A 27,687-nucleotide genomic window follows, 5' to 3' on the forward strand; every position below is an offset into this window, starting at 1 on the left:
TTTGAGTTAAAGTAGCGAGTGATTCTCTGCTAATATTGGGCGAGCTGCAATTGTGACTCTTCTCGATTTTCCTCGATCAGATCCAGGGAGGTGCTGAGTAGCTCATGGTTTTGATCTTGAACAAAGTTTTTCTGTCTATGTGTCATCACTAATGCTTCAATCGAGAGCATCGCCTCACTTTCGAAAGTTAGAAAGAAGGGAGTATGCTTTGTGGAGGTGCGATGTGAGGTTCTATAGGCCCAAAGTACTTATGGGAGCTGCTCGGGCCCTAACCCCTTGGCTTCATCTAACTGCTTCTTTATGCTCTCCTTTAGGGTTTTGTTTACAGCCTCGAATTTCCCATTAGCTTGTGGGTATGCTACTGATGAGAAACTCTTGGTTATGCCGTATTTTAACAAAAGTTTGTGAAGAGATCGCTATCGAACTGAGTTTCATTTTCAGACACGATCTTCTTTGGTAGCCCAAAGAGACAAATGATGTTCATTATGATGAAATCCAGGACTCTCTTCGAGGTTATGGTCGTTAGAGGCTCGGCCTCGACCCACTTCGTGAAGTAGTCGATGGTAACAACTGCATAATGAACTCCTCCTTTCCCTGTTGGTAAAGAACAAATCAAGTCGATTCCCCATACTGTAAATGGCCACGAGAATGAGATCATGGTTAACTCAATAGGTGTTGTCCGAACAATGGTGATGAAACATTGGCACTTGTCGCATTTCTGCATGTATGAGGTCCAATCCTTTTTTAGCGTGGGCCAAAAATAACACTGTCTCAATATCTTTAGGGCCAAGTTTTGCCCCCCAGTGTGGTCTTCGCAGAAGCCATCGTGTACTTCCTACAAGATAATATGCGCTTCCATGGGCAAAACACATTGCAGGAGGGGTAATGAATACCCTCATCCATATAGAGTCCCTTCAACCATAAAATATTGTGGAGCTTGATATAGAAATTTTCTTGCTTCCTTTCGATTTCTTGGTAGTTTACCTATTGTGAGGTACTCCACTATGGGGTCATCCAGATCAGTTTTATGTCAATCATTCCAAACTCAAGCGATTCTACTATTATGCTTGGTTTTTCCAAGAACTCCACCAAGACTACGTTCATTGTGTCTGCCTATTTGGTGGTGGCAAGTAGAGCTAAAGCAACTACGTTGGAATTCGTTTCGTGGGGTACTTGTTCAACATAGCAGAACTTAAATTCAGACAACTCTCCTATAACCTTAGCTAAGTAATCTGCCATTTTGATATCACGAGCTTGATACTCCCCCAACAAGTTGGGAATCGCTATAAAATTGGATCACTTTGGCCTTCAATTCTTTCGCCACCATTATTCCTGCCAATAGAGCTTTGTACTCTGCCTTGTTGTTGGATTCTTCGAACGCAAACCTAAGAGCTGTATGGAATCGATGCCCCTCAGATGATATCAAAATTATCCCAACTCCTAATCCGTTCTCGTTAGAGGATCCATCAATGACGATTTTCCACAAGTCATGCACTAGTTCTCTCATTGGCTCATCCTAGAAACCTGTGCATTCGACTACAAAGTTAGCGAGCACTTGACTCTTGATCGTTGTGCATCGTATATAAAATCGAACTGGCTGAGTTCGATGGCCTACTTTAGTAGACGTCCCGATGTTTCAGGCTTTTGTAAGACCTGCCTTCAAGGTTGATCAGTGAAGACGTGGATGGTGTGGGAATGAAAGTATGGCCTGAGCTTTCTTGATGCCAAAATCAAATAGAATCCGAGTTTTTCTATTAAAGGATATTGGGACTCAACTCCCAAAAGTATTTTACTTACGTAGTGTACTGGTTTCTACGCCCGATTCTCCTCTCGAATTAATAAGGTGCTGACCGCATTTTCTATCACAACCACATATAGAAGCAAACATTCTCCAGCTGCATGTTTTGATAGTATGGGAGGTTCAGCTAGGTGAGCTTTCAGGTTGTGAAAATCCTGTTCACATTTTTCGGTCCACTCAAACTTCTTGTTCCCCTTAAGCAAGTTGTAAAACGGGAGACACTTGTCAATGGATTTTGAAATGAAGTGGGTTAGGGCTGCCATTATTCCGATTAAGATTTGTACTTCTTTACGCGACCTAGGCGAGGTATTTCCAATAACGACCTGATTTTCTATGGGTTCGCTTCTATCCCCCATGTGTTGACTATGAAACCTAAAAAATTTCCCGACGAAACTCAAAAAGTGCATTTCTGGGGGTTTAGCTTCATGTTGTATCCCCTTAGCACACCAAAACACACTTCTAGGTCGGATACATGGTTACCGGTAGTTGATAGAGTAGTTTTTATAGTATTTTAAAGGGTTATTTTATTGAATTTTTTAGTTTATTTAGTTATTTTTGTGTAGTGTGACGTTTTGTTGCTTATGTTTGGTGATATCTCATATTTATGGGAAGTGATTGATAAATGACTGTGTTTGGCTTCAAAAAGATGGAATTTTTTTAAAAAAGGACATTTGACCAGCGGCGCTTGGAAATAGAGCCACGACGCTACGATTAGACAAAGAGGTCAAACCATCATGCTAGGGCCGCAACGCTGCCTTTGAGAGTCACAACACTATTGGCTGGGGAATTTGAGCCGTGGCACAAATATATTAGAGTCGCAACACTTGATCAGTCAGAGACGAGGCACATTCCAGTTTTTGGACATGGGCCACGACACCTCATTATAGAGTCGCGGCGCCTGAGTGGTTAATTCGCAGAATAGGGCATTTTATGCAGGGGAAAAAGTAGGATTTCACATCCAAAGCCCAAATTACTATTTAATCATCATTATGACGATTTATGGAGAGAGAACCCTAAGGAGGAGAATTAAAGAACACACTGAGGAGGTAGACACAATCTTGACAAGTAATAAACAGTAAGTAAAGTATCATTCCCACGAGAACTGTTACTAATTACCAAAACATAATCTTTAATTATAATTGATAAAATCACAACAAGCTTTTGGCGTCGTTGTCGGGGACTATTATTAATATCAATATAATTGATTTTTATTCCAAATTAGTTTTTCTTTCTAGTACTCATTTGGTTTGTGCATGTATTGTGTTTCAGGAATTATTGGTATATGCGACGAAGTAGACAAAATGAACCCATACCAGTAGATCTTAAAATTTTAAAAATGTGCAGACAAAACCGAAAGATAAAGAAAATGATAGATTTTGCCATGGCTGAGAATCAAGGAAATGCAGCAAACAATGCTGCTAATGTTAATAATATCCCAAATATTGCAGAGGACCCAGTGGAACAAGGCCAAGGACGCTTGGAGACTATGTAATTCCTATTATCATAGGTGTGCATTCATGCATCAGACACCCCACTATTGCTGCAAATAATTCTCAGATCAAGCCAGCAATATTACAAATGGTGCAGTCTACTGTTCAGTTTGGGGGGTTGCCCACGGAAGATCGTAATTTGCACATAGCCAATTTCCTAGAGCTATGTGCAACATTTAAGATGAATGGGGTGAGTGATGATGCAATTAGACTTAGATTATTCCCATTCTCTGAACGAGACTAAGCAAAGAGTTGGCTATTTTCGCTGCAAGCTAATTCTATCACAACATGGGAGGAGTTAGCCCAGAAGTTCTCAGCAAAGTTTTTCCCTCCAGCAAAAGCTACAAAGTTGGGAGGGGAAATTAATAATTTCTACCAGACGGAAGGGGAATCATTTTATGATGCATGAGAAAGATTTAAAGAGTTGTTCAGGAAGTGCCCACGTCATGGTATAGAGAAGTGGATGCAAGTCCATAACTTTTATAATGGGTTGAATGGTACTACTCGTACCATAATAGATGCTGCAACAGGAGGTGCATTCATGAGCAAGAGTGCTAACGAAGCGTATGAATTTCTAGAGGAGATGGCAAGGGATAATTACTAGTTGCCAACTGAGAGGGAACAAACAAAGAAGGTGGCTGGTATGATAGAATTGGATGCTATTTCCATGCTTACAGCATAAGTGGCATCATTAATAAAACAATTACAACAAACCAATCTTCCATCTCAAGCCATGCAAGTATAGAATTTACGTGGGACATGTGGGAGTGCTCATCCATTAAATCAGTGTCCAGCAATGAATATGAATAACATACCTATGGAACAAGTCCAAACTATAGGAAATTTTCAAGACAAACCAACAACCCCTTTTCAATGTCATATAACCAAGGGTGGAGGAATTACCCTAACTTCTCATGGACAAATAATCAAGCTGCACAACAACCTTTCCCTCAAAATCAGCAACAATTTCAACCTCCACATCCACAACCACATTAGCCAACACATATGAAACAACCTGAAGCACAATCCAATGTACTAAACCAGTTCATGACCAAAACCTGGGCATCTATCAGAAGTTTGGAGACTCAAATAGGGCAGTTGGCTACTTTGATGAAAATCATGCTCAACGGAGATTACCAAGAACTATTGAGGTAAACCCAAAAGAGCAGTGCAATGCAATATCCTTAAGGAGTGGTAAGGTGTTAAAAGAGCCAAAAGTGGTTGATAAGGATAAGGAAATGAGTGGTAAAATGTTATTGAAAACTTAGTGAAGCAACTCAAAATAAGCATAGATCATGATATGAAGATCCCATATCCTCAAAGGCTTCAAAAGAATAAGCTTGAGAAGCAGTTTTCTAAATTTTTGGATATCTTTCGAAAGCTACATATCAATATCCCGTTTGCTGAGGCACTTGACCAAATGCCAAGTTATTTGAAGCTTATGAAAGAAATTTTGTCAAAGAAAAGGAAACTGGGGGTCTATGAGATAGTGGCACTTATTGAGGGGTGCAGTGCGATAATTCAAAAGAAACTACCTCCCAAGCTTAAAGATCCTGGTAGTTTCAATATCCCATGTGTTATCCCTCAAAAATCTAGGGATGATGTAGCTAATGAGAAAGCGGCACGTGGCATCATAAATCATGGAAAATGATGAAATATTGAAAAAAGACCGATGAGCAAAAAAGATAAGTCCAGGACCTATATAGATGTCGACCATGCCAAAACCCCCTAGGGGTGGTCGGCCTGACCCAACCCCTAGAGGTGGTCGGCCCAAGCATGCCCAAGAACCCCTCATGGTGGTCGGCCCACCCTATCCTCCGTAGGGCGGTCGGCCTACACTCCCAAAGACACTTCACTGGGTAAACCTCACGCTCGTTCAAACTGAGATCAACAGGCCTAGCACCCAGAAGATCAACAGGCCTAGCACCTAGAAGATCACAGACCAAACACCCAGAGGACCAACGAGCCTAGCACCCAAGCTCTAAAGGGTCATCGAGCCTAGCACCTAAGTCTCATAGACCAATCAAGACTTAGCGTTTTCTCAAAGGGTTGAATCGTGCATTATTGACAACGATCCAGAGAAGACAACAAGAAGACCCACGATCTCATAATCATGGGAAGGTGGACACGTATCTCCACTCCCAATGACCTTGTACCAAACCATGATCCCACTCTTACTAATCGTGTAACAGCCCCTGGGTACTATAAATAAAGGACCCAGGGCTTCGTTTCAAGGATCTCTCTTTTTCTGGACATTTTGGATCGATCTTTTCAGCAAATTTGAACAAGTGAAATCCAAGTTTATCTTTGTAATTTTCTATCGAACGATTCAATACAAAAGACTAAGTTGATTAGATTATTACTATTCGGAAGAACAGGGCTGAACCACTATAAATTCCTGTGTGTTTTGTTTAGATATTTGTACTCTGTCGTATATTATATTCATTCTGTTCAAAAGGTGTCGTATTCTCTACATACGACTGTTGGCCAATTTCACAGGTCAACATTTTGGTGCTTTCATTGAGAGTGTGAAATCAAGAAACACACTTTCATCGGTTTTACGATGCCTCCAAAATCCAGTCAGACAAAGTAGACGACTCCTAGGGATTTCACCACTCAGGATCCCATCGATCCCATTAATGAACCTCAGGTGGAGGTTGGAGACCAACCTGATGCAGAAGATCCACAGGATGCTCACCAAGGGGAGATGGCGCAATTTTTAGTGAGGTAAGAGGCTTTTGTTGTAGAAATTTCCCTCCAGAGGGCGACTATGGAACGACAATGATGGGAGATAGATGAGCAGGTCCAGAGGATGATCCGGAGAGAGTAGGAAGTTGACCGGAGGCACCAGGAGGCTGTTGTGGCCCTGGAGGCAGCAACCCAATTTGCCCGAATTAACGCTGAAGTTGCTGCTCAGGAGGTGAGGGAGGCTCAGGCCTAATCAGTAGGGATGTGAGACAGTAGTAATAGGGAGTCCCAGGGGAGGAGTGGAACCCCAAGGACACTCTCAGAGCCACATTCCTAGAGACAAGACGAAGAGGCACAGTCCAAGACTGCCTCCTCCATGACTAAGAAGAATAACACTTCGTCTTGGAGTAAGAGTTTTACCAACCTGAAGGCCCCCTCCCAGGGGGACAGACAAAATAATGCAGGAGATGAGGGTCTAACATCTGAGAGGCCTGACAGGAATGGAAATATTCGCTCAAAGTCACGTAGGAGGAGAGGCTAGGGGGCAGGGTCACACCGACAAGGGCAAGGCGGACCTACCACCCCTACACCCTCAGTCTCGCAATGGAAAGGAACCAATGAACAACACCAATGCCGTGTTCGATAGGCTCGAGAAAGATGCACAACCTTAGGATGTAACGTCCTACGTTTTCGGGTACCTTTAAACGACTTGGGTCAGGATTTTTTCCTCGGGTTAAGAATATTATTTTAAATAATATTATATTTTGTTTGTAAGTATTCCATGAGTTATTGCTTGCCAAAATATGAATTTTGTGATTTTAAAAGTCAAGATAAGACTTTCGGTCCTGGACCGACACAAAAACCCTGATCGGGTAAAAATCTCAGAAAATAAAATGAAAAATCATGGAAATTATATTTTGGGCATAAAATACATTCATAAAAGTTAAAGTTTGGTCAAAAATAATAAACCTAAAAGAAAATGGAAATTTTAAGGCATTTTGTGTTAAATGCCTAATTTTGCCGAAATGGGGAATTTTATTCCATGAATGGAGCTTAGGTTAAATTTTATTATGTGATTAATTAAATTAAATGTGAGAGACATTTAATTTAATTAATTAATGTTAAGTTTGGTGGTTAAAACTGAATAAGAGTGAAAAAGGTGTCAAAAGCCAATTTGGACTTTTCTTCTTATGAAACATTTATTAACCTTTATAAAAAAAAATGATCACATATATAGCAATGGGTGGCCGGCCATGTGATGTTTTGAAATCCCATTTATTAACTAATTGAGTTTAAATCTCATTTATTTAAAGGTTTGGGATATTGTCAAGTGGGCAAGTGGGAGTAAAACACTTGAGTGTTTTTAGGATAAATTAGATAGTATAAACTCTTCTAACCCCCCCCCCCCTAAGAACCGACCACTCACTTTCACTCTCTCACTATCATCTTTTTTTTTAACTCTCTCAAGTTGTCTCTCAATATTCAACCTCAAGAACACCAAGGAAACTTGGAGGCTAAGTCTTGGTCTAGGAAGTATTTTCCCTAAGGTAAAGTTTCACTAATCTAGGCTTTTGTAAAGTTTTAAGCATAGAGTTTCAAATAGCCAATTAACTATGTTGTTGGGGGAAATTGGTTAGGGTTTTTGAAAGGTTTTGAAGGAGTCAAAGCTAATAGGAAGGTCCAAACCTTAAGCAAGAACACCAAAAAGGTAAAAAGTTTACTTTTGATGATTTTGTTGTAGGGTTTTTAGTTTTAAGCATTATTTTGTATATTTAATGCTGAAAGTTTCTTTTTGGTGATGTAATAAGGTTATGGTAGTTGTTTAATAATTTTTATGATGCATGTGTATTGATTTTTGAAAATGGGAACCAAAACCCCCAAGGGTTTTGTAGGATACCCTAAAACAAAACATGTTTTGAGCTGTGAATTCCAAGGGGTCAAGCAGCCACTGTATATTGTTTTTGTAAAATTAAATTGTACTGTGATGTTTTTGAGATTGAGTACATAAAATTGAGCTTTTGAAACACTAAAAAATGTTTATAAATGAGTAAGTTATGCTATTTCAAAGTTTAGGTAAAAAAACTGTTTTTTTCGTATTCTTATTTTCGGAACCAAGTTTGGACAGCCACTGTATAGGGCAAATGAACCCAGTTTTTTTCTAAAATTTTGTGGACATATTGTTGGCATAACCTATTATTCCACTGTAAAATTTGATAAGATATAGTTGTGATATATTATATCTGCTTGCTCTGGGATGTTCTGAGTGCAGGGATATAATTGTTGATAAGATATAGTTGTGATATAATATATCTGCTTGTTCTGGGATTTTTCTGAGTGCAGGATTTTTATCTAGTTATGAATTAATTTATCCTTGGTTATCAGGCATGACCATAAGTTTTCCAGGATGCTTTAGCGTTCTTGAAATTGATTGTGTAGGGTCCGGATGGATCCGGAACCCTAATTCTCTACATGCTTTGTTTGAAAGTTGATCTTACTAAGCGTTTTCGCTTACCTAGTTGTTTCATGTTGTAGGTAAGAGCAAGGGCAAGGCAGAGTAGTGAGCGCTGGAGTCTTCCTTGCAAATGTACATGTGGACCGACCTTTTGGGAAGCCGTTTTATTTTTTGAAATGTTGTGTAATTTTCCTAAACTAGGCTCACTCTACTCTTTATAAAACATGTTTGTAACTAAATGTTAAGTATGGCCATACGACTTTTTAAAAAGTTTTTTTTTCTATGGGTTTTTGAGACATTTTGTTAAATGAAAACATTTATATTTCTGCATTATCGAGTCTTGAAAATATGGGTCGTTACAGTTGGTATCAGAGCTCGAGTTGAGCCGGTTCTGTAGACAACCCACATGTACATTTCGCAAAGATAGACCGGCACTCACTGTAAGTACTGTTTCTTCCTTCAGTGTGTTGTTTTCTTTTTATTCACCTCAATTCTATAAATTGTAGGTTATGGTCGATATACCTGAGATAGGTGACCCTGTGATAGGAAAACTACCCATGATCCCTTTGCCTAGAATCGATTTTCTATAGACTCTTTAACGATGAGAATTCCTTGCCACTTTGAGTATGAATGACGACATTATCGTGCCATTTGGCAATGTACACAGTACATGACAGAAGTCTTCAGTAGAGCCAGAGGAGGATCCCGAGCAGTCTGACGAGGATACCGACATAGAGCTGGATATGATGATGGACAGCTTAGATTAGGTTATGTTGTGAAGGTCTTGTTGATACTTTTTGTAAAGACCTTGCAAACCTACTAGGTTGTAGGACTTTGGTGTAGTTGTAGCTGAGAACCCGCCAATGGAGGAAGTGGCTGATGACAAACTCGGCAGCAGGGAAAATTTCATATAAAGAGCTGATGGACCAGACCGAGGAAGATCCTGAGGAGGATCCTGAGGAAGGTTCTGATATGGCCACTAACAGCGACACCGACTAGGTGTTAAGAGCTGCATAGGTGTTAGAAACCCACCTACTTTTGAAATATGTACCTACCTTGTATATGATTAAGGAAATTAGTAACTGTTTTGCAGGGTTATGACTCCATTTTTTTTAAGGCTAATTTTGTAAATCCCTTAGACTGGCCGACCCAAACTTAAAACGTTGTTGTATATGGTATAGGTTATGACATGAAGTTGCTAACTTTTGTTAAAAAGTGTTGATTGCTTGTTATGCTTGATATGTTTGGTGTGCTTAATTGGGTTGATTAACTATCTGTGTCAATATTAACTTCTCGTCCTTATGCACTTAAGAGCTTTTGATTGAAATCAAACAATTGGAAAGGACAAGAGCTCAAAGAGGAAGGGGTGTTGTTGGCCGAGGCCAGGCCACACCTGCTGATAGAGATCAGAACGCGCCTGCCGCTAGAACTCCAAACCAAGCTGATAGAGTTTGCGAGATAGCCGAGCAGATGAACAATCTGCAAAGGCTAGTGGAGACGCAGGGAGCCCAAATAGAAAGAGGGCAAAAGAGACAGGAGGACGCTGATGCCCTCCAAGCTGAAATATTTAACACCCTTCTGGGACGACTCCCCATGCCACCCAACAATTCTCAGAACTACGAAGTACCACCTGCAAACAATGAAGAACAAAACCTTGGCCCGTAGGTTATCATTGAGCAACCTGTACAACTAGTAGAAGCGCCAAGAGCTACCCGAGCAAAACCAATATCAGAAAGGTTCGGCAACCAAAATCCACCTATATTCGAGGGGAGCAGTGACCCTTCAATGGCAGAAGAATGGATTAGTATTTTGGAAAGAATCTTCGACTTCATTGGAACTACTGAGAGAGAGAAGGTAGTTTGTGCGACCTATATGCTGAGAAAAGATGCCCGCATCTGGTGGGACGCAGCCAAGAAAGGGCATAACGTTGCCGAGATGGAATGGCTAGAGTTCTTGACCCTGTTCAATGGCAAGTACTTTAGTAAGGCAGTGATTGAGCACAAAGTGAATGAGTTCACTAATCTGAAGCAGGGAACATCGAGCGTGCAGGACTACGTTCGAAAATTTGACCAACTGTCTAGGTTTGCGAAGAACCAGGTGAGCACTGAAGAGAATAAGACCTGGAGTTTGATGAAGGTCCTACGCAGAGACATTGCCAGGTGTGTAGACACTGGTAGAACTGGCCCAGAGACGTATGCTGAAGCTGTGGAATGGGCTCTTCGCCAAGAGTCTTGGGCCGTGTCAGACAAGCCAGATCCACAGAAGAACGAAGACAGGAGGTACACTCCCAACAACCACGGACAGTTTCAGGCCAATCAGAATGGCCCAAGGGGAAGGTTCAACCCGAGGTTCAGCCAGAACTCGGAGCGAACAAACAATCCAAGAGGCACAAGACCGATTTTTGGGGGAAATAACAAAATAAAAGGGGGACCTCCCAATCAGGCAATGGCTAGTCACAACAAACAGCCGAGACGTGAGTTTGAACAATGGCCACTGTGCAACAAGTGTAACCGCCGCCATCGGGGCGAGTGCGGGGTCTGTTTTAATTGTGGAAAGCCAGGGCACTTTGCTAAGGATTGTCGAATGCCAGCCAGGGGCAATGGAAATGAACAACATAAACAAATTGGAGCTCCGCCTCGAGTTTATACGCTTACACAAACCGACAAAGGAGCTAGCCCATCTGATATGGTGTCAGGTCAGATTTCTATCGCCCAAACCTCAGCATATGCATTAATGGATACTGGTGCATCACATTATTTTGTATCTGCATCCTTTGTGGAAAAATTAAATAGAAGTCCTGAGCCTATGCCTGTTATTTGTGGGGTATCCTTGCCTTCGGGAGAGGATATGCTGGTGTGGACATGGGTTAGAGCCATACCAGTTTGGGTTGAAAATTGTGAGCTGATGGTGGATCTGTTAGTCTTGGACCTACATGAATACGATGTCATATTTGGGATGGATTGGTTAACCAAATATGGAGTCGTTATCAATTGCAAGCGTAGAAAAGTGGTCTTCACCCCAGCAGGAGAAGAACCATTCGAGTTCAAGGGTACGTCAAGAGAAAAGAAGTGTCCCATGATTTCTGCGATAAAGGTGAGAAAAATGTTGAGTGATGGGTGCATCGGTTTTCTGGCAAACATAGTGGATAAGGATAAAGAAACGAGTCAACAACCATCGGATGTACCGGTTGTGTGCAAGTTTTCTGATGTATTTCCTGAAGATCTCCTAGGGATTCCACCAGACCGAGAGATTGTGTTTGAGATAGAGTTGATTCCGGGAACTACACCGATCTCAAAGACTCCTTACAGAATGGCACCAGCTAAACTCAAGGAGTTGCAGTCACAACTGTAAGAGTTACTGGACAAGAAGTTCATAAGGCCAAGCCATTCTCCATGGGGAGCCCCGATCTTATTCGTTAAGAAGAAAGACTGTACGATGAGAATGTGCATTGACTATCGGGAGTTGAACAAAGTGACGATCAAGAACCGATATCCATTACCGAGGATCGACGATCTTTTCGATCAACTACAAGGAGCGTCAGTATTTTCCAAAATAGACCTGTGATCAGGCTATCATCAGCTCAAGGTTAAGGAGACGGATATACCAAAGAAGGCCTTCAGAACGCGCTACGGTCACTACGAGTTCTTAGTGAAGTCCTTTGGACTAACCAATGCGCCTGCTGCATTCATGGATCTCATGAACCGAGTATTTCACGAGTATTTGGATAAGTTTGTCGTCGTGTTCATTGACGATATTCTGATATACTCAAAAAGCCAGGAAGAGCATGCAACACATCTGGAACTGGTCCTCCAGTGTCTGCGAGATGAAAAGCTTTACGCTAAGTTTTCGAAGTGCGAATTCTGGCTAGAGAAAGTAAGTTGTCTGGGTCACATAGTGTCGGGAAACGGAATTTCAGTAGATCCCACCAAAATAGAAGTTGTTAAGCAGTGGAAACCTCCGAAAAATGCGCATGAGGTTAGAAGTTTTCTTGGGTTAGCGGGATACTACCAGCGATTTGTGGAAGGATTTTCCAAAATAGCCGCACCAATGACTGCCCTTACCCGCAAAGACATCAAATATGAATGGACTGACAAGTGTGAGGAGAGTTTTCAGGAGCTGAAAACAAGATTGACGACTGCCCCAGTGCTGACAATCCCCAATGGCACAGAGGGATATACTATTTATAGTGACGCCTCAGGCCGAGGGTTGGGAGCAGTGCTGATGCAGCACGGAAAAGTAATTTCTTATGCTTCTCGACAGCTAAAGAATTACGAGAAGAACTATCCCACTCATGACCTGGAGCTTGCAGCAGTGGTTTTTGCTCTAAAAATATGGAGGCACTACCTATACGGGATACACTGCGACATCTACACTGATCACAAAAAGCCTGAAGTATTTCTTCACTCAGAAGGAATTGAATATGAGACAGCGTCGATGGTTGGAACTATTTAACGACCATGACTGCGACATTCTATACCACCCAGGAAAAGCAAACAAGGTGGCAGATGCATTGAGTCAACAACCAGGTGCTTATGTGATGACAGTGAAGGAAATTTCGCCGCAGTTACAAGCCGACCTTGCTACCTTGGATTTAGAGATAGTAGTTGGTCAATTGGCTAATCTTTCTATCGAGCCTACCATTATGGAAGCTATAAGAGGCGGGCAGTTAGTCGATCCTTGGGTTCAAGGATTGATGCACGAAGTGAGGAACGAGGGGCGACCAGGATTCCATATCTCCGAGGATGGAGTATTGGGGTTCAAGGGAAGAATATGTGTTCCTGATGATGACGAGATCAAGAAGCAGATCTTTTTCAAAGGACATAATGCTCCTTATGCCATGCATCTGGGTACCACAAAAATGTACCAAGACTTAAAGAAGTGCTTTTGGTGGCCTGGAATGAAAAAGGAGACGGCAGAATATGTGGCACACTGCTTGACTTGTCAGCAAACAAAGGCCGACATCAATGGCCAGCCGGATTGTTGCAACCCTTAGAAATTTCCGGAATGGAAGTGGGAGATGGTCACTATGGACTTTGTCACAGATCTACCAACCACTCCCAAGGGGCACGATGCCATTTGGGTTATCGTGGATAGGCTGACTAAGTCCGCTCATTTCTTCCCCTCCATATGGGTTATCCAGAGAGTCAACTTAGTCACTTCCTGCTGTTTGAGCTCCATGGTACTGCGGAGGGTGTCAATCTCTTCATCCTTCGAAGCAATGTCAGCATCCCTAGATCCAAGAATTCGCCTAAGGTCCAGCACCTCTTGGCGGACAAATTCAAGCTCAGAACGAAGGTTGGAGAGCGTAGAGGTATACTCTACAGACCTATCACGGACATGAGAGACCAACATTAGTGTCTACAAAAAACATACAAGTGTTAGATAAATGTCAGCACACAAGCTAACGAGACAAGAAGAGAACTGTAAAGGACTCACACTCTGAATGTCAAGGAGTGACTTCATTAGGATGGTGCTCAATTCCTAATTCTTAATCCCATTAAAAATCATTGTCGTCTGCTCCAGATGTGACCCTCGATCCATGATGGCACCTAGATTCTGTATGGAAAATTGGTGTGGCTCAGATAAGGGAGCAAGCGCAGAACAGGAGGCACTCGCATCGTTGAAGATTGGAGGAACCGGTGTAGGCAAGGATGGCTCTACCTCTGTGATAGGACTAGACGCCAAACGAGTCAAAGGAGGCACCTTGAAAGGAACCTCCATTATCGACTCAGGCTCAACCCTCACCCTCTTAGCCTCTCGGACAAAAGGACTGGCCTCAGTAGGAGTCGACCTCTGCTTGGTATGACCAAAATTGAACTTGTCTGAACCTACAAAAGAAGATCAAATGTTAGAAGGATATCAAGCACAGGTGAATCATAAAATAAAGGTGATAAAGTGTCGAACCTTCTGAATGAGATTCGAGCTCGAACATAGTCTCATCAAAGGCATCTGAAGCAAGTGATGAGTACGCGATAGATGCACCTGCCTCATCACCCTCCTGGTCTAATTAGCACAGCCAAAGAGGGTACCTCCTAGACATGAATAGGTCCCGAGGAGTCTATGGCCTTCACGGGCTCAAGACCATCCTCATCTGGAACATCGGCTATAGTTGGAGGAAACACCCCAACCTTCCTAAGGTTCCCTGAAGTAACGAGGGTCTTGACATTCTTCTCCTCATGGGTCATGGCAATTAATGCCTTGGCCCTAACTGTCATAGCCTGAGTCGAGAGCGGTCTATAAAAAGGGCCAACATGCTTCAACTTGGAGTAGTTGGCCTCTAAATCCTTAGTGAAGAAATAGTTGTCGACATATCTAAATGCCTTGCTATTTCCTGAGATCTCTTCTAAGAAGGTGTCGGTACCCTCGCTCGTATAATGGTGGAAGTGGAAATACCCCGAGTTGCTTTGAGAAAGGTTCGTCTTCAGGTCGAATAAGTAATGGATCTCGTGAGGTATTGGAGCAGCTCATTTTCTGCGATGATAGATAATGTACAACGCAGATAACACCAAGATCGCATTGGGAGCCAGCTAAGAAGGATTAATATCGAAATAATCTGCTACACTTCGAAAGTATGGATGAAGAGGAAGTAAGGCGCCAGACTTGATGGCAGAATGTGTCCAGGCACACATACCCAAAGGGGGGTCCTCCGCTCTATCATTTGGACCAGGGATAGTAATAGATATACCAGAAAAGTCAAAGGTCTTCCTTAAGTTCTTTACCTTCTCTTCATTCATGTCAGAGACAGCCCCTTTGAACCAAACCACCTCATAATCCGCAGGGTGAGGCTTCTCAACCAGTTTCCATACGATTTCATTGGCAAAGGTGGCCCCAGAATCTGAGGAATAGAATTATTTTTGTCGTCTCTTCTTCTGCTGCGCAACTAGAAGGAGGGAAAACCACCTTAGGCCAGAACCTGTGAATAGAATGCTCCTGAGGATGAGTATCCTGGCAATGAGAGCCCTTGGTATATTCTCATTGAGAAGAAGAATGATAGGGAACCCGACTGGTATCCCAATGCAAAGGGTGTTGCAATGAGTCTTGCTGACCAGAGATATTCTAATGAGAAGAATGACTTTGCTGAGATGTGCCTTTAGAGCCATGGGGAGTACTATGCTGAGAAGAGATCTGAGAAGAGCCAGGAGAAGAGCCCTGAGTGATGTGCCTGGCAATATGAGGGTTATCTTCTGAAGGTTATCGAGTTATCTGTTTTACTCTTACCACCTTTTCAAGAAGTCTTCCTCACTGAACAAATATAAAGCAGAGCGAGGGAAAATCCTTTTCAACCTTTCCAAGAACTCCTAGGGAGTACGCTCGCTTATAGACTTATCTGATGAAGAGAAGCTAAACATCTGCAACAAACGAAAAATAAAGAGTAAAGTTAGTACATCAACATAACGAAGCTCCCTACCACGGACCGGATATGCCAGTAGCTAGGGTCATGTCTATTACTAAGGAGCAAAAATGAAGAAATCAAGGGAAAAATCTATATAGGGGGTCGGCCCAGTGATACTAAGCTCAAGCCAACCACCATAGGACTCCCCTGGATTTACAAAAATTGATCTAAGTCTTAAAGTAGGGGTCGACCTAGTAGAACTAAGCCTAGGTCGACCACCCTATATCCCTAAGCTTACAAAACGTGAAAGAAGGAGCATAGGTGGTTGGCCTACCACCTTAGGCCGACCACCCTAGGGATGCAAACCTCAGAAAAATGCCAGAGGACTAAGGTTCAAGTCTCCAATAAATTGTACAGTATAAGGAAAACCCCAAAGAGATCAATAGTCTTTTCTTTGGATAGATCTCGAAAAAAAATATCAAGGTTAAAAAAACACCCGAAATGGACAACCGAGCACAAAGTTATGCTTGGTAAAAGTTTTGAAAAATTACAATACTTTTCTCTGAGGTTTTTTAAGAAAAAGAAAACCGTAGATAAAAGCCTTTCTTTCTCTACAGGTTTTTTAAGAAAACCGCGAAGAAAAGGTTCCAGACCAATATATAAACTCCTTCTTCCCCACAAGGTTCGCAGACCTACTTCATTTCGCGAAAAACTTCTTCAGCGGCGGCGGTATGTCTTTCAACCTTAATCTTATTATTTTTTTCATCATTTTTAGCCAAATCTTAGTTAAAAACTAAAGTAGATGCTTGATATTTGTCTATTCTCAGGTTTTTGGTAGTAAAAATTGTTAGGATTTGGTCGAAAAATTGTCCATTTTCACCGTATTTTTGGCCATACATTGTGTTCTTAAGCTTCAAAATAGGTAATGATTTATATATCCTTGTTTGCATAGTTTTTTGTTTTTTTTTTCATCATTATTTTTAGAGTTTATTTTGTGTGAAATAGCAAAATAGAAATCAAAATTTTGAGAGGTTTTTCTTAAATCATTGATTTGGTTACTTAATTTTTTTTCTTCGTATGCAGCTAGATAGATCTCGAAAAAATACCAACGTTTAAAAAAACACCAAAAACGAACAACCGAGCACAAAGTTATGCTTGGTCAAAGTTTTGAAACATTACAATACTTTCCTCTGCAGTTTTTTCAATAAAAATGCGGAGAAAAGTCTTTATTTCTCTACGGTTGTTTTAAAAAAAACCTCGGAGAAAATTCTTTATTTCTCTGGGATTTTCGTGGACTTTTCTCTGTGGTCGATTACACTGCGATGTCGGTTGCTCATAAAAACCGCAATCTATTAAGGAAAAAAACCACAGAGAAGACTCAATTTTGTAGTAGTGTAGCCTCTCAGGCTAACCATATTTTTAGGAATTCAAAATCCTTGAAAAATATCTGGTATGGTTAAAAATTCAAATGATATTTTTAGGAATTCTAATTCCTTGACAAATATCTTATATTTTAAGGAATTCAAATTCCTTGGAAAATATTTGTAGTTTTACGAATTAATATCTTTAAAAAAATATATTATATTTTTAGGACTTCAAATTTCCTTGAAAAATATACTAGACTTTTAGGAAATTAATTTTACTTGAAAAATCTAATTAGTTTTAGGAATTACAAATTATCCTTGAAAAATTAGTGATGAGAAAATTATTGATAGTTGATAAAAGTACTACGTAATGTCCTGAGGGACTTTGCTGTTAAAGTACTGCTACGGTATGTTTCTCGGGCCAGATCAAGTTTACCGTAATGTTGAACACATTACAATAAACTTGGGGGGAAAATTTTATCCCTAAAAAATCCAAGGATGATGTGGCGAATGAGAAAGCGGCATGTGGCATCACAAATTGGGGAAAATGACAAAGTACTGAAAAAAGACCGATGACCAAACAAGATAGGTCTATGACCTATAGATAAGTCGACCAGGCCAAAACCCCCTAGGGGTGGTCGGCCTTGCCCTAACCCCTAGGGATGGTCGGCCCAAGCATGCCCAAGAACCCATCGGGGTGGTCAACCCAACCTATCCTCCATAGGGTGGTCGGCCTACACTCCCAAAGACACTTCACTGGGTAAAACTCACGCTCGTTCAAACTGAGATCAATAGGCCTAGCACCCAGAAGATCATAGGCCTAGCACCCAGAGGACCAACGAGCCTAGCACCCAAGCTTTAAAGGGTCATCGAGCCTAGAACCTAAGTCTCACTGACCAATCAAGACTTAGCATTTTCTCAAAGGTATCAATCGTGCATTATCGACCACGATCCAGAGAAGACAACAGGAAGACCCACGATCTCATAATCATTGGAAGGTGGACACGTATCTCCACTCCCAATGATCGTGTACCAAATACCACGATCCCACTCTTACTGATCATGTAACAGCCCATGGGTACTATAAATAAAGGACCCAAGGCTTCGTTTCAAGGATCTCTCTTTTTCTAGACTTTTTGGATCGATCTTTTGGGAGAATTTATGACGAGTGAAATCCGAGTTTATCTTTGTAATTTTTTATCGAGTGATTCGATACAAAAGACTAAGTGGATATTATTGTTCAGAAGAACAGGGCTAAACCACTATAAATTCCTGTGTGTTTTATTTAGATATTTGTACTCTGTTGTATATTATATTCATTCCATTCAAAAGGTATCGTATTCTGTACATACGACCGTTGGCCAATTTCACAAGTCAACACCATGTTCTATAGGGGACTCGGTGGTGACGAAGGCTTTATGTGATTTAGGGGCCAGTGTTAATCTAATGCCTCTATCAATCTTTTTCAAGTTGAAAATGGGAGAAGCTCGGCCTACTACCGTGTCTTTACAAATGACAAATCGCTCAGTTAAACATCCTCGTGGAGTGATTGAGGATGTCTTGGTGAAAGTGGACAAATTCATCTTTCCTACGGACTTTATTATTCTTGATATGGAGGAATATGAAAATATTTTAATAATTTTTGGAAGGTCATTCTTGGCCACTAGTAGCGCTTTAATCAATGTACAAAATGGTGAGTTGAAGCTGTGAGTGCAAAAATAGGAGGTAACATTTAATGTTTTTACAACAATGGGAATTCCAACTTGTTGTAGAGTTGAAGTTGTAAAAAGAGGAGAGAACAAGTTGGAAGTCTCTAAGCAAAGATCCATGGTTAAAAGTAGTATGCGAAAAATGCGTCATTATTTAAAAAGGTTCTGTAGTGAGAGGATTCGAATGTACATGAGCGAGGTCAAGTTCCACCAATCTATAATAACAAGAAACGAGGGTTCACTCATGACACTATGGCTCTCAAGAATGTGAGGGGTGGACTTGCTCCAAGTTGAAATGTGAAAAGAAAACAAGGGTCCGACTAAGTGACGTTAACAACAACGCTATTTGGGAGGCATCCCAAGTTCTTTTTAGTATTTTTTTTTTCTTTTATTTTAATTGGACAATTATTTTTATGTTTAGTGTTAAATTTTTATGTTGTTTTAGTTTTTCTTTAGACTTTTGGACTTTTAGACATAGGATTGTAAATATGAACCGTGGAAATTGTGAAAACTTGAAAAACATAAAAAATATGCAGGTACCAATTTTGAGCTGCGACGCTTCCCTATTAGAGTCGTGACCCTTGAGAAGTTATAGGCGCAGGGATTTTTGGAGAGACACAGGCGCCGCGGCACCACAGTATAAAGTCGCGGCGCGCCTACCAGAAAGAGAGAGAAAAAAAAAAAGGAACCACCATGCTGATGTGGTGGATGATTTGGTACATCCTCTTTCCTTATTTTTGGGGGCAATGTGTTATTCATGTTTTGGGGAGGGATTACTATGTTTTGTTTGGTTTTAGTTTTATTTTTTTTGTTTTTAGTGTTTATAATTATGAATCAAGTTGTTTAGGAAGCCAATGATACTTATAACCATGTGATGTGAGTGACTTTTTTAAAAAAAAAACTATGTGAATCCGTGTGCTAGGTGAAATTAATTTAGTGATTAGCTTTAATCTGAGTTTTCATTGTCATGAAAGCCTTAATTAATAAATTTCTCACAATCCTTTAATATATGCATGTTAAGTGGATTTGTGGATCAAAATTTGAAAATATTCTAGAACATGCATAGTTTGTTTATTGAGCTGAAATTGGAATAATACATGCTTAGGAAGATGATTTAGGCAATTTTTTTGAAACAATTGAGCCTTTCAAGCCAACTTTAATATATTAAATCTCTAGTTACCCAAATTTTGAGCTTAGTGTGAATTTTTGTTGTTTTTTGCCACTTATTTTGAGCCTAATTGAAACCTTGAAATTTACCTTTCCCTTGGATGTAAATCATAAGCATATGAAAAGTAATTGGGGGATGGTTTGTAATTGAGTTTATATTTAGAAATTTGTGTCAATAATATAAGTAAAAATGAGGGAAAAAGAAAGAAAGAAAAAAAAAATATTGAAAATGAACTACACTCCAAATGAAAATACAAAGAAATAAGTTTGCTGGAGTGTAGTATCATTAGAAAAACAAAATGAAATGAAAAAAAAAAATATTTCAGTTTATGAATTTTCTCTCAATGTAAGAAAATTTGGGAAATTTGTGATTGTTTGTGGGGTTTGCAAGTTGATACAAGATTGGTTTTTTTGGTTGTGTGCTTAGGGTATACTTTAGCCTAAATGACATTTTAATCTACCCTTACCTTAGCCATTCAATTATAAGCCATGAAAGTCCTATTAATTTTTGAGCATGTGTTATCATATTAGGGGGGATTGATGAATTATGCAAGCATATGGAATACTTGTTTTTGATGGAATGATTTGGAAAATTTGACATGCATATGGTATTGTGATTGTGTGTTATTTATTGTTTAAGGCTGATTTGCGCAGTGAAGATTGAAGTTGATCATTGAATTGATTTTATTGAAATTCTGGATGAAATGTAGTTGAAAATTCTAAGCTTGTATTCTATAGCTTTCATGAGGTGGAGGCTTGTTATGTAAACTTGATTCATGTTTGTGATTAGTTTGTTTAGAAAGTGTCAATATGTTTTACTCGAGGACGAGTAAAATTTAAGTTTGAGGGAGTTTGATAGAGTAGTTTTTTTAGTATTTTAAAGGGTTATTTTATTGAATTTTTTAGTTTTTTTTTTGTGCGATATGACGTTTAGTTGCCTGCGTTTGATGATATTTCAGATTTATGGGAAGTAATTGATAAATGACTGCGTCTGGCTTCAAAAAGATGGAAGTTATTGAAAAAGGACATATGAGCCACGACGCATGGAAATAGAGTCGCGACACTACGATAAAATAGAGAGGTCAAACCATCGAGAAATCTAGGGCCGCGGCGCTGCCTTTGAGAGCTGCGGCGCTACTAGGTGGGGAATTTGAGCTGTGGCACCGATATATTAGAGTCACGACGCTTGAGCAGTCAAAGACAAGGCGCATTACAGTTTTTGGACACGAGTCACTGCGCCTCATTATAGAGCTGCGATGCCTGAGTGTTTGATTTGCATAATAGGGCATTTTACGCAGGGGCAAAAGTGGGATTTCACATCCATAGCACAAATTACTATTTAATCATCATTATGACAATTTCTGGAGGGAGAACCCTAAGGAGGAGACTCAAAGAACACACTGAGGAGGCAGAACCTTGGAGATCAACTAGTCTATCATTCTATTTAGTTATTTACTTTGACTTTTTTTCATTAGTGATGTTGATATTTGGTTTTATGGATTTTACTATCTACTACTACAAAAATATCATGAAAAGTCGGTTAAAAACCGACCTATAAACGTTCATAAGTCGGTTTGGAACTAACCTCCCATGCAATGACTTACCATCTAAACACACAATAGGTCGGTCGACGCCAAACCGACCTATGGTGTACAACATGGTAGGTTAGTTGTACAATCGATCTATAGTGTACAACATGGTAGGTCAGTTGTAAAACCGACCTATGGTGTACAATATGGTAGGTCAATTGGACAACAGACCTATGTTGTACAACATGGTAGGTCAGCTGTCCAACCGACTTGTGGTATTCTATTTTTTTTCTTCATATTAACCTGTATTTTTTTTCTTATTAACTTATAAAACCCATACACTAATAAAATTGAGCACCAAATAAAATAGAACCAACATCAATATTACTAAAGTCACAAATAAAAAAAATACACTTAACATCACCAATATATATCAATAAATTTACAATCTACAGATCTGTGAAAAATCAAACTTAAATCTATATAATTTTACAATATACAATATATATATAACACAAATATAGAACACTCATATCTATGCAAATTTACATATATAAACATAGTACAAATACCCAACTCCAACCATAAGAAACAGGACAATGAACTTCATGACCACCACAGGCACTCCGATAGGCTCGAACATCGTTCTTTGTTGTGCCATTGATAGCTCTCATACCTAAGAAGCTAGAAGAATTCATGATCAATATACAAAGAAGTAATCTTATCACTTAAAGTTCATAAAGATCTAAACTCAAGCAAAATACATAGCTCGGAAATAAATTCAATTGTTGATGTTGACTCAAAACCTACGACCATGAGACAACCTTAATAATTATATTCCTTGGTATGGCATTGTTTGCATACACACATATCTTGAGGTACCAATCTTAGACTTGAAAGTTCAAAAAATTACATTGTTTGTCAAACAAACGTCTTTCTCTCATAGATCAAATATATATACATGCAAAATTAATAGAGTAGGCATGATGACCCTAAACTAGTAAATGGTAAAACAAAAATAAATCTATCTTCAAGCAAAATAATAAACCAATCAAAATCAATAACAACACAAATTCCAATGAATAATGCTTTTCATACCCACATGCTCTTCATATTAACTATATGAATAATATAATAAAAGAATGCTCATATAATATATAATGAAAGCTCACAAACAAGAACGTACAAAAAAATAATAAAAGCAATGGTCTTATAAGAATGCAATATGATTCATGTATTGACTAAAACAAAAACAAATCACGAGCATAAATTGTACACCTAGCAAGAAAAAATGCCTACAACAATCACACCATAAATACGAAACTTTAATCACACTTTTCTCACCAATAGCACCATGATCCTTTTAAGTATTGCAGAATGTAACTATGAGATTGTTAACCAAGAAATCCTTAAATACTTCACCTGTAAAAATAAAAGGCATAAATATACTTAAATATTGCACCTGCAAAAGTGATTTGTAGCTTACTAGCAAAAATGCAAGTTTTTAGCACAAAATTGACAAGAATTATTGTTTGAAAATATAGCTTTATGCCAATTCAGTGTCACTCATGCACCATGACCCGCCTTTGGTCATGAGTTGGAGAAGCATGTATCCTCCATGTTAGAGCAAACAAACTACCTGAAAAATAAAATATTCAAAAAATAAGGCAAGTTTTCACCTTTCAGCATGATCAAACTAAAAAAAAATCAGATTGTAAATCAAAAATGTGTTTCATGCAACTTTCTTGAAAAAATTTCTTTTATGGCATCTTAAAATCATTTAAATACATTTGTTAGAGCAAACAAATCACTCAAAACTCAAAAATCTAAAAAAATATGGCAAGTTTTCAAGTTTCAGCATAATAAACTTGAAAAAATCAGATTGGATGCCAAAAATGAGTTTCATGCAAAAAATTTGAAATATTTTTGTTGTGGCATCTTAATATAATTTAAATACACTTGTTAGAGCAAACAAATCACTCAAAAATTAAAAGAATATGGCAAGTTTTCAAGCTTCAGCATAACTAAAAAAATTCAGATTGTATGCTAAAAATGAGTTTCATGCAACTTTCTTGAAAAAGAGCACAGAAAATATCCTAGATACATTACATGCCATGACCGAACTCATCTATGGTGCAATAACAAGCATTATATTTCTATTAACTAAGCAATGGAATTTAGAAATCAATTCCCACATATTTCTCTATGTATGATCAATCACTTAAGCACTTGGGAATATCTTATTTAGTTTCTAGTTTAATAATTCAATCACAAGATACTATAGCTCCATGTGACTTTTTTTTTTTTATAAAAATCGTCTCCCAAAATGAGGACAACCCCAATGATGGAACGACAGAGAGCTACATCATAACCAGAAATAAATAACCATATCACACAACTCATACATTGGAGACTCAACCCATCACCACACTTCATGTGACTTATTAGTTAGTCAGGATAGATATATTCTAGATGTCTCTTATTCAAAAATAAATAGAAGACGAGCAGCAACAAATAAATAGAATACCAACTTCAATATTTTATCTATAAATTTCCAAATCTATAAATCAGCAATCCACTCGTATAGGTGCTGTTTGGTAACCATTAAAAAAACAGTTTTTTATTTAATTAATTAAAAATTTGACAATTAAACATAAAATAGCGTTTGGTAACTCTATTTTTATTTTTTATTTTTTTAAATTTTAAACAAAATTTATTAAATTTTGAAAATAGAAAATTTTCACTTTCAAAATTTTTTTAAACAGTTTTCATTTTTTCCTTCTCTTTTTCAAATTAACACATTACATTGTTAAACAAAAAATAAAAATAAAAGTTATCAAACACGTTTATTATTTTTTGTTTTTAAAAACAAAAATAGTTACTAAACATATTTTTATTTTTTAAAAATAAAAAAACAAAAATAAAATAATATTTCTATTTTTGTGTTTAAAAACAAAAATTTTACCAAACGGACCATAGAGAATCAAAATAATATAACAATTAATTTATTATTTTGACGCCCAATAAATAGATATACTCTAGAGTTCTCTTCTTCAAAAATTAATGTAAGACTAACAACAACAAAATAAATAGAATACCAACTACCCTATTGCTGTCTGGTTTTTGTGAAGCTGTGAGGAGTCCTTCGGACCTGGTGTCGTGACTATTGAGGTGAGCTGCCGCTGAGAAGACCTGGTCGGTGTAGTGAGGTGAGCTGCCTTGCGTAAAACATGAGAGCTATAAATATATTTATATATATATCGGTACACATACACAATAATGAAATAACAAAGGTATAATGATGAGAACACCTATTGCTTTTGTTCTTCATAACTGAAAATGTACAAGAGTACAGTAAAATTCTGGGAATATTTCTGTACACAACAAAAATTCCCATTCTCTTCATTTGTCTATCTCTCTCCTCTGTTTCGCTCTCCACCAACGATCCCAGACCCTATGCTGTCGAGCCCCATCGCCATCTCCGTCGAGCCTCCCGCGCCAGCCACCTACAAGAGAAAAACGAGACTTAGAGAGATTGCTGATAGGTTAGATAGATGTGAGGGAGACAGAGAGTTGAGAAGAGAAAGGGTGCGGCTGAGAGAAAGAGAGTTGAGAGTGAGAAAATGAGATATGATAGATTTAAAAAATGAGAATACTAAGTGAAATAATAAAATTTTAAAATATTTGGTGCAATTATTTCATTTGCCGCCTATTAATTCATTTGCTCCAAAATTGTGTGAGCTTCTTATTCTTACCCTTTTTAAGTTTTTATATTTTCAAAATATATATAATTTATGAAATGTTTATATAGTATTAAAACATATATTTATTTTGTATGTAAATTGTTTTTTTGTTTTAAAAAAAACACGTATATTTATAAAAATTATAATTTTTTTATTTGAGTTAACTTTTTATTTTGTATTATTAATATAATATATATTATTAATTAAAAGTATAATATTATAAAAATTATAAATATTTTCTTGTTTATAAAAATTAAATTAATTTTTTAATTAAAAATAATTTATTAATTTATTTATATTTCAAAAATTATAATATATGTAATATTAATAAGTATATTTTTTTATACTTATTTGATACTGAAATAATTATATATACATATTGTTTAAATAAACTAATATATTTTAAATTTTCAATAATATAAAACAAATTAGATTATCTTTAAGAATATATTTTTATAATGACATGGTAGGTCGGTTCTACGCAACTGACCTACCATGTCACATGATAAGTTAATTCCCACACAACCGACCTATCATGTCACATGAGAAATTATTTCTCAAACAACCGACCTACTATATCATCTAAAAAATTATTAAAGAGATACTCTAAATTATTTTATAAAGTTTTTTTATTTTAAATTATAAATACTATTAAATTAAAATATTTTGTTGTTTATAAAAATTAATTTAATTTTTTTAATTACAAATAATTAATTAATTTATTAATATTTCAAAAATTATAATATATGTAATATTAATAACTATATATTTTTTTTATACTTACTAAAATAATTATATATTCGTATTGTTTAAATAAATTAATATATTTTAAAATTCCAATAATATAAAAAAATTAGAGTATCTTTAATAATGTATTTTTATAATGACATGGTAGGTCGGTTCTACACAACTAACTTACCATGTCACATGATAGGTCCATTCTCACACAACCGACCTACCATGTCACATGAGAAGTCAAGTATGACCAACCGACCTTCCATGTCATCTAAAAAATTATTAAAGAGGTTCTCTAAATTATTTTATAAATTTTTTTATTTTAAAATATAAATACAATTAAATTAAAATATTTTCTTGTATATAAAAATTAAATTCATTTTTTTAATTACAAATAATTTATCAATTTATTTATATTTAAAAAATTATAATATATGTAATATTAATAAGCATATATTTTTTTTATACTTATTTCATACACAAATAAAATTATATGTATGTATTGTTTAAATGAATTAATATATTTTAAAATTTCAATAACGTAAAAAAAAAATTTGAATTTCTTTAATAATGTATTTTTATAATGACATGGTAGGTCGGTTCTACACAACCGACATACCATATCACATGATAGGCCCATTCCCACACAACCGACCTACCAAGTCATCTAAAAAATTATTAAAGTGATACTCTAAATTATTTTATAAAAAATTTTATTTTAAATTATAAATACTATTAAATTAAAATATTTTCTTGTTTATAAAAATTCAATTAATTTTTTAATTACAAATAATTTATTAATTTATTTATATTTTAAAAAAAATAATATATGTAATATTAATAAGTATATTTTTTATACTTATCTCATACTGAAATAATTATATGTATTGTTTAAATAAATTAATATATTTTAAAATTTCAATAATATAAAAATAAATTAGAATATCTTTTATAATATATTTGTATAATGACACAGAACTGAACTAATATGTCCTTTACAAAATTATTTAAGATACTATTTTTTTATGAAGTTTTTATTTATATTATTTTAAATTGTAAATATTATTAAATTAAAATATATTCTTATTTATGAAATATAATTATAATATAATATTAACAAATATAAATTTTACATCATTTGAATTTTAAAATATATGTTTACCGAGTTTTTCGGAAACGAATAACTAACAGAATAATAAAAAGATAAGAACCGTAGAAATACTGAAATGTAACTAAACAAACAGTGTTTTTACGTGGTTCAGGCGTTAACAAGCCCTAGTCCACGAGTCGATGTTATTATACTTGGAAAAGATTACAGTAAGATGGCTGGTGCATAAGAACTTCACACACTCACAATGTTTCTCTCGGGTTCTCTTGAAGAAGATGAAGCTAGAGAGATTTTGGTAGAGTCTTTTGCTATCTGATCTCCCCCTCCCTTCTTGTAAAAGGAAGGAGTCTTTATAGCTAGGGTTTCGGATTAGGGTTTTTCTCTACGTACATGAGTCTTAATTACACCAGCCATAAATAGGGGATACAATTACTATAGTAGCATGGCTACCAGACTCTATGTGGGTATATTTACGTGAAAGTATGGGGAACACACAAAGTCAGCCGTCTTTTCCAAGTTGTCAGCGGAACAGTAGGCGAAAAGGTACCCTTAGGCGTGCTGGGATGTGTGC

General features: G+C 37.3%; 1 long non-coding RNA gene and 1 other non-coding gene across 5 annotated transcripts; both read right to left on the reverse strand.

Moving 5' to 3' along the window:
- Positions 1 to 3,634: 3,634 nt before the first annotated feature.
- On the reverse strand, positions 3,635 to 3,741 carry LOC133833225 (small nucleolar RNA R71). The gene has a single exon (XR_009892619.1). It is a non-coding gene; the product is annotated as a small nucleolar RNA R71 (small nucleolar RNA).
- Positions 3,742 to 21,939: 18,198 nt separating this feature from the next.
- LOC133830725 (uncharacterized) lies at positions 21,940 to 25,189 on the reverse strand. Of its 4 annotated transcripts, none has more exons than XR_009892185.1 (3): positions 24,842 to 25,189; positions 24,636 to 24,744; positions 21,940 to 23,169 (listed from the first exon to the last, which is right to left on the reverse strand). It is a non-coding gene; the product is annotated as an uncharacterized LOC133830725 (long non-coding RNA). The 4 variants fall into 4 exon arrangements; XR_009892184.1 differs by having other exon boundaries at positions 24,629 to 24,744; XR_009892183.1 differs by having other exon boundaries at positions 21,940 to 22,206; positions 22,875 to 24,744.
- Between the last annotated feature and the right edge of the window lie 2,498 nt (positions 25,190 to 27,687).

The sequence above is a fragment of the Humulus lupulus genome, chromosome 4 (genome assembly GCF_963169125.1).
Source record: "Humulus lupulus chromosome 4, drHumLupu1.1, whole genome shotgun sequence".
In the NCBI taxonomy this organism is placed as follows: domain Eukaryota; kingdom Viridiplantae; phylum Streptophyta; class Magnoliopsida; order Rosales; family Cannabaceae; genus Humulus; species Humulus lupulus.